The sequence below is a fragment of the Arachis ipaensis genome, chromosome B10 (assembly GCF_059453495.1).
Source record: "Arachis ipaensis isolate K30076 ecotype BB chromosome B10, ASM5945349v1, whole genome shotgun sequence".
NCBI lineage: Eukaryota > Viridiplantae > Streptophyta > Magnoliopsida > Fabales > Fabaceae > Arachis > Arachis ipaensis.
Genome location: NC_142435.1, coordinates 55836147 through 55845001, shown reverse-complemented (window position 1 = coordinate 55845001; position 8855 = coordinate 55836147). Strand labels below are relative to the sequence as shown.

General features: G+C 42.2%; 1 pseudogene; it reads left to right on the top strand.

Annotated features, from left to right (window-relative positions):
- The first annotated feature begins 502 nt into the window (after positions 1 to 502).
- LOC148580127 (uncharacterized) lies at positions 503 to 8136 on the top strand (annotated as a pseudogene).
- The last annotated feature ends 719 nt before the right edge of the window (positions 8137 to 8855 follow it).

Below are 8855 nucleotides of genomic sequence, written 5' to 3'. Positions count from 1 at the left end.
ACTCATTGAAATGGTTGCAAATAACCAATTCATGTACACTTCTGAAAGGAATCCTGTGAATAATGGGACAACTCAGAAGAAAGGAGTTCTTGAGATTGATACTCTGAATACAATATTGGCTCCGAACAAAATATTGACTCAGAAAGTCAATATGATTTCTCAGAGTCTGTCTGGTATGCAAGCTGCAACAGGCAGTACTAAGGAAGCTTTCTCTGAAGAAGAAGCCTATGAACCTGAGAATCCTACAATGGAAGAGGTGAATTACATGGGAGAATCCTATGGAATCACCTATAATCCTTCATGGAGGAATCATCTAAATTTCTCATGGAAGGATCAATAGAAGTCTAATCAAGGCTTTAGTAACAATAATGGTGGGAGAAATAGGTTTGGCAATAGCAAACCTTTTCCATCATCTTCTCAGCAACAGACAGAGAATTCTAAGCAAAGCCACTATAACTTAGCAACTGTAGTCTCTGATCTATCTAAGACCACTCTCAGTTTTATGACTGAAGCAAGGTCCTCCATTAGAAATTTGGAGGCACAAGTGGGTCAGCTGAGTAAAAGAGTTACTTAAATCCCTCCTAGTACTCTCCCAAGCAATACAGAAGATAATCCAAAAAGAGATTGCAAGGCCATAAATATAACCAACATGGTCGAACTTAGTGAGGAAGGAAAGGCAGTGATTTCCAGTGAGGAAGACCTAAATAGACGTCCACTAGCCTCCAAGGAGTTTCCTAATGAGGAACCCAAGGAATCTGAGGCTCATATAGAGACCATAGAGATTCCACTAAACTTACTGTTGCCATTCATGAGCTCTGATGAGTATTCTTCCTCTGAAGAGGATGAAGATATTATTGAAGAGCAAGTTGCTCAATATCTAAGAGCAATCATGAAGCTGAATGCCAAGTTATTTGGTAATGAGACTTGGGAGGATGAACCCCCATTGCTCATCAATGAACTAAATGATCTGGTTCAACTGAAATTACCTCAGAAGAAACAGGATCCTGGAAAGTTCTTAATACCTTGTATTATAGGCACCATAACCTTTGTGAAGGCTCTGTGTGACCTGGGGTCAGGGATAAACCTCATGCCTCTCTCTATAATGGAGAAACTAGGAATCTTTGAGGTGCAAGCTGCAAGAATCTCACTAAAGATGGTAGATAATTCAAGGAAACAGGCTTATGGACTTGTAGAGGATGTCTTGGTGAATGTTGAAGGCCTGTACATCCCTACTGATTTCATAATCCTAGATACTGGGAAGGAAGAAGATGAATTCATCATCCTTGGAAGACCCTTCCTAGCCACAGCAAGAGATGTGATTGATGTGGACAGAGGAGAGTTAGTCCTTCAATTGAATGAGGACCACCTTGTGTTTAAGGCTCAAGGATCTTCTTCTGTAACCATGGAGAGGAAGTATGAAAAGCTTCTCTCAACACAGAGTCAAATAGAACTCCCACACTCAACTTATAAGTTTGGTGTTGGGAGGCCAACATCAAGCTCTGAGTCTCTGTGAAGCTATTGACATTAAAGAAGCGCTTGTTGGGAGGCAACCCAATGTTATTTAATTATACTTATTAATTTTCCATTATTATTTTATGTTTTCTTTAGGTTGATGATCATGTGAAGTCACAAAATATAGATGAAAAATCAAAAACAGAATGAAAAACAGCATTAAAAATAGCACACCCTGGAGGACAGGTTTACTGGCGTTTAAACGCCAGTAAGGATAGCAGAATGGGCGGTTAACGCCCAGCCTGGCAGCATTCTGGGTGTTAAATGCCAGAATGGGCAGCACTCTGGGCGTTTAACACCAGAAAGAGCTGTCTGGCATCTGGCTGGCATTTAACGCCAGAAATGGACAGCAGAGTGGCGTTTAACGCCAGGAAAGGTAGCAGAGCTGGCGTTAAATGCCAGAATTGGCACAGAATGGGCGTTTAGATGCCAGAATGGTGCAGGGACTCAAATTTCTTGACACCTCAGGATCTGTGGACCTACAGGATCCCCACCTACCCCACCTCTTCTTTTCTCCTCTTCACACTTTTCCATAACACTCTTCCCCAAATACCCTTGACCAATCCTATCAAAACCTCTTCTCCAAACACCCCTCACCTATCAAATCCTACCCTCTTCCTCATATTCTCTTCACCACTCACATCCATCCATCATTACACCCCACCTACCTCACCATTCAAATTCAAACCATTTCACTCCCAAAACCCACCCACACATGGCCGAATACCCTCTCTCCCTTACCCTATAAATACCCCTCCTTATCACCTTCATCTTCACACAACATACACACTACTACTCCATCTCCTCCATTTCTTCTTCTTCTCCTCCTTTCTTTCTTCTTTTTTGCTCGAGGACGGGCAACCATTCTAAGTTTGGTGTGGGAAAAGCTAAAGCTTTTTGTTTTCCATAACCATTAATGTCACCTAAGGCCGGAGAAACCTCTAGAAAGAGAAAAGGGAAGACAATTGCTTCCACCTCTGAGTCATGGGAGATGAAGAGATTCATCTCAAAAGTGCATCAAGACCACTTCTATGAAGTTATGGCCAAGAAAAAGGTGATCCCCGAGATCCCCTTTAAGCTCAAAAAGAGTGAATATCCAGAGATCCGACATGAAGTTCAAAGAAGAGGTTGGGAAATCCTCACCAACCCCATTCAACAAGTCGGGATCTTGATGGTTCAAGAGTTCTATGCCAATGCATGGATCACTAAGAACCATGACTAAAGTGTGAACCCAAACCCAAAGAATTGGCTAACAATGATTCAGGGGAAATACTTGGATTTTAGTCCAGAAAATGTGAGGTTAGCATTCAACTTGCCAATGATGCAAGGAGATCCTCACCCTTTCACTAGAAGGGTCAACTTTGATCAAAGGTTGGACCAAGTCCTCATGGACATTTGTGTGGAAGGAGCTCAATGGAAGAGAGACTCGAGAGGCAAGCCGGTTCAACTAAAAAGGCTTGACCTTAAACCCGTGGCTAGGGGATGGCTGGAGTTCATCCAACGCTCTATAATTCCTACTAGTAACCGGTCTGAAGTTACTGTAGACCGGGCTATCATGATCCATAGTATCATGAATGGAGAGGAAGTAGAAGTTCATGAGATCATATCCCTAGAACTCTACAAGGTGGAAAACAAGCCCTCTACCTTGGCAAGGTTAGCCTTCCCTCATTTCATTCGTCACCTATGCAATTCAGCTGGAATTGTCATAGAGGAAGACATCCTCATTGAAGAGGACAAGCCCATCACTAAGAAAATGATGGAGCAAACAAGAGAGCCCACTCATGGACCTCAACAAGAGCATGAGGAAGTTCCTCATCATAAAATCCCTGAAATGCCTCAAGGGATGCATTTTCCTCCACAAAACTATTGGGAGCAAATCAACACCTCCCTAGGAGAATTGAGTTCCAACATGGGACAACTAAGGATGGAGCACCAAGAGCATTCCATCCTCCTCCATGAAATTAGAGAAGACCAAAGAGCCGTGAGGGAGGAGCAACAAAGGCAAGGAAGAGACATAGAGGAGCTCAAGCACTCCATAAGATCTTCAAGAGGAAGAACTAGCCGCCATAACTAAGGTGGACCCGTTCTTTAATTTCCTTGTTTTTATTTTTCTATTTTTCGAATTATGCTTTATGTTTTGTCTATGTTTGTGTCTTTATTACATGATCATTAGTGTCTAGTGTCTATGTCTTAAAGCTATGAATGTCCTATGAATCCTTCACCTTTCTTAAAATGAAAAATGTTTTGAATTGCAAAAGAACAGGAAGTACATGATTTCGAATTATATCTTGAAATTAATTTAATTATTTTGATGTGGTGGCAATACTTTTTGTTTTCTCAAAGAATGCTTGAACAGTGCATATTTTTGAATTTGTTGTTTATGAATGTTAAAATTGTTGGCTCTTGAAAGAATAAAGAAAGAAAGAGACATGTTATGGATAATCTAAAAAATCATAAAATTAATTCTTGAAGCAAGAAAAAGCTTGCGAAAAAAAATTTGAAAAAAAGGGAAATAGCGAAAAGAAAAAGCAAGCAGAAAAAGCCAGTAACCCTTTAAACCAAAAAGCAAGGGTAGAAAAAGGATCCAAGGCTTTGAGCATTAATGGATAGGAGGGCACAAAGGAATAAAATCCTGGCCTAAGCGGCTAAACTAAGTTGCCCCTAACAATGTGCTTGTGGCGTGAAGGTGTCGAGTGAAAGCTTGAGACTGAGCAGTTAAAGTCGTGGTCCAAAGCAAAAAGAGTGTTCTTAAGAGCTCTGGACACCTCTAGCTGGGGACTCTAGCAAAGCTGAGTCACAATCTAAAAAGGTTTGCCTAGTTATGTGTTTGTGGCATTTATGTATCCGGTGGTAATACTGGAAAACAAAATACTTAGGGTCACGACCAAGACTCATAAAGTAGATGTGTTCAAGAATCAATATACTGAACTAGGAGAATCAATAACACTATCTGAATTCTGAGTTCCTATAGATGCCAATCATTCTGAACTCCAAAGGATAAAGTGAGATGCCAAAACTGTTCAGATGCAAAAGGCTATAAGTCCCGCTCATCTAGTTGAAGCTAATCTTTAGTAATAAGTTTGGAATTTATTGTATATTCTCTTCTTTTTATCCTATTTTGTTTTCAGTTGCTTAGGGACAAGCAACAATTTAAGTTTGGTGTTGTGATGAGCGGATAATTTATACCCTTTTTGGCATTGTTTTTACATAGTTTTTAGTATGTTTTAATTACTTTTTACTATATTTTTATTAGTTTTTATTCAAAAATCACATTTCTGGACTTTACTATGAGTTTGTGTATTTTTCTATGATTTCAGGTATTTTCTGGCTGAAATTGAGGGATCTGAGCAAAAATCTGATTCAGAGGCTGAAAAAGGACTATAGATGCTGTTGGATTCTGACCTCCCTGCACTCAAAGTGTATTTTCTGGAGCTACAGACGCCCAATTGGCGTTCTCTCAATTGCGTTGGAATGTAGACATCCTGGGCTTTTGAGAAATATATAGTAGTCCATACTTTGCTCGAGATTTGAAGGCCCAAACTGGCGTTAAAAGTCAGCCTAAAACATCTTGGCGTAAAACGCCCAAACTGGCACCAGAATTGGAGTTAAATGTCAAAACTGGCACAAAAACTGGTGTTTAACTCCAGGAATAGACTATGCACGAAAAAGCTTAAATGCTTGGCCCAAGCACACACCAAATGGGCCCCATAAGAGGATTTCTACACTATCTGCACTTAGTTACTCATATTCTGTAAACCTAGGTTACTAGTCTAGTATAAAAACTACTTTTAGAGATTTATCTTTGGAAGATCTTTTTGATTTTTGGAACGTTTAGTCCTTAGACAATCGAGGCTAGCCTCACGACCATGCCTAGACCTTTTTCACTTATGTAATTTCAACGGTGGAGTTTCTACACCCCATAGATTAAGGTGTGGAGCTCTGCTATTCTTGATGAATTAATGCAATTACTACTGTTTTCTATTCAATTCATGCCTTTTTCTTCTCCAAGATATACTCTCGTACTTAATTCAGTTAAGTCAGAATGATGGGGTGACCCGTGACAATCACCCAATCTTCATTACTCGCTTAGCCAAGATCGCGTGCCTGACAACCAAAAAGCGATCTACATGATGTTTAACGTAGTCATTGCACGACAGCTGGAGTATACTCTCTTGGATATCTAATACACAGACTGAGTCCATGAGATTAGTATCTTCGTGGTATAGGCTAGAACCATTGGCAGCATTTCTGAGATCCGGAAAGTCTAAACCTTGTCTGTGGTATTCCGAGTAGGATCTGGGAAGGGATGACTGTGTTGAGCTTCAAACATGCAAATGTTGGGCGTAGTGACAGTGTGCAAAAGGACAATGGTCCTATTCTGACGCTAGTGGGAACCGACATATGATTAGCCGTGCGGTGACAGCGCATATGGATTTGTTTTCATCCGAGAGGATCATACAGCTTGCCATGGAAGGAGGTAACGCATGGTTGGAAGAAAGCAATAGAAAAGCAGAAGTTCAGATGCAACAAAGCATCTCCAGACGCTTATCTGAAATTCTCACAAATGAATTACATAAGTATCTCTATTTTATTTTCTATTTTATTTAATTTTAATAATCAAAACCTCATAACCATTTGAATCCGCTTGACTGAGATTTTCAAGGATGACCATAGCTTGCTTCAAGCCCACAATCTCTGTTGGATCGACCCTTACTCACATAAGGTTTATTACTTGGACGACCCAGTACACTTGCTAGTCAGTTACACAGAATTGTGAAGAAGTCTTGAAATCACGTTCTCCCACACCAAGTTTTTGGCACTATAGCCAGGGAATGAATAATCACGATTTTGCGTACCAATCACCTAACTAAAATTGATCAATCCATCAATCCCTGTGGGATCGACCTCACTCTTGTAAGTAATTACTACTTGATGTGACCCGATACACTTGCCGGTGAGTTTTGGTGTGGAATCTGATTTCCACCCATCAGGTGTTTGTGTATTCTGCGATGAAGTCGGCCAGGTATTCGGATTTAATGGTGGTACGAACTTCATACTTGAGGTCGAATTCGGATACCTCGACCGCCCATTGTATAATTCTTCCGGCTAAATCTGTTTTCTGAAGATGCCTTTCATGGGTTGATTAGTCCGCATCAGATTGTGTGGGCTTGAAAATATGGTCAAAGTCTTCTAGCGGTGAGTATGAGGGCGTAGGCGAACTTTTCTATCTTTTGGTAGTTCAGTTCAGCTCCTTGTAAAGCCTTACTGGTGAAGTAGATGGGTTGTTGTCCATTGTCATCTTCTCTAACTAGTGCTGATGCTATCACCCGACTTCCTACGGCGAGGTATAGTATCAGTTCATCTCCTTGTCGAGGTTGGGTCAGGATGGGTAGTTGCCCCAGGAATGTTTTGAAGTCTTGGAAGGCTTCTTTGCACTCTAGGGTCCACTCAAACTTCTTTCCTCTCCTTAGTATTGCATAGAAAGAGAGGGATCTTAGTGCCGATCCAGTTGGAAACCTGGACAGAGCCGCCACTCTTCCATTTAGCTATTGTACCTCTTTTATGCAGGTCGGGCTTTTCATGTTGAGTATGGCTTGGCATTTGTTCAGTTTCGCCTCAATTCCTCTCTGGGTAAGCATGAACCTAGTAATTTGCCAGATTCTAACGCAAAGGTACATTTTGTGGGATTTAGCCTCATCTCATGCTTTCTTATAGTACCAAATACTTCGGCAAGGTCGGGCAGCAGTGTTTCCTCTCTTTAGATTTTTACTAGCATGTCATTCACATAAACTTCCATCTGTTTCCCAATGTGGTCGGCAAATACTTTGTTCATAACCTCTGATATGTGGCCCCCACTTTCTTGAGTCCGAACGGCATTACTATGTAGTAGTAGTTTGCTTTCGGGGTTAGGAACGATGTTTTCTCTTAGTCGGGTTGATGCATTGGAATCTGGTTGTACCCGGAGTAGGCATCCATAAAGGAAAGATATTTGTATCCTGACGACGCATCGACCAGGGTGTCGATGTTCGGGAGGGGATAGGGGTCTTTTGGGTAGGCTTTATTGAGGTCGATGTAATATACGCACATCCGCCACTTTCCATTTAGCTTTGTTACCAATACGACATTGGCCACCCATAATGGTTTTTAACCTCCCTTATGAACCTTGCCTCCAGCAAGGCTCGCACCTATTCCTCCACGACTTGTGATCTCTTCTGGCCGAGCTTTCTGCGCTTTTATTGTATTGGTTGAGATTCGGGGGTACACTGCTAGTTTGTGGCACATTAAGCCGGGATCTATGCCAGGCATATCAGCGGCTTTCCAGGCGAAGAGGTTGGAATTCTCCCTTAGGAGCTTCACTAGCTGCTCCTTCAGATTTCCTCTCAGGTTTGCTCATATACTTGTTGTTTTGTCTAGGGTGTCTCTGACTTGTACTTCTTTAGGTTTGCCTTCTGGCTGAGGACCGAGTTCGTCGCGAACCCGGGCTCCTCCGAGCTCAATAGCGTTAGCTTCTTTTCCTCCAGGGTCACCCTTAAGGTTCACGCTTTCATTGTAGCAGTGTCGCACGAGCCTTTGGGCTCCTTTAATAGTGCCTATTCCTTCGGGAGTCAGGAACTTCATCCATAAGTGTGGAGTGGAAACTACTGCGGTGAGCTGGTTTAAGGTTGTCCGACCTATAAGGGCGTTGTATACGAAGTTCACATCGACTACGATGTAGTCTATGCTTAGCGTCCTAGATTGGGCTCCCTTTCCAAAGGTGGTGTGTAGTGGGATGTATCCAAGGGGTTGGATTGGAGCATCTCGTAGCCCGAATAAGCTATTGGGATATGCTCTTAGCTCTTTTTCTTGTAATCCGAGCTTGTCGAAGGCAAATTTAAATAGGATGTCTGCCGAGCTTCCCTAGTCGACTAGGGTTCGGTGGAGGTTGGCATTGGCCCGTATAATGGTAATAACCACAGGATCGTCATGCCCAGGGATGATGCCAGCGGCGTCTTTCTTGGTGAAAGAGCTTATGGGGAGGTCGGGCGACCTATTCCCTTCTCTGACATGGTATATTTCCTTAAGGTGTCTTGTGCGGGATGACTTTGAGATCCCTCCTCCTGCGAATCCTCCATTGATCATATGGATGTGCCTTTCCGGGGTGTGAGGGGGCGTTCAGCTTGTCCTCCCTCTTCGTTCGTTCTGCTGGCTAGGAATCGATCGAGTCTTCCTTCTCGGGCCAATTTTTCTATGATATTCTTCAAGTCGTAGCATTCGTTTGTGGGGTGCCCGTAGATTTTGTGGTATTCGCAGTACTCAGTCCGACTTCCTCCCCTTTTGTGTTTTATTGAGTGGGGGTGGTGGGA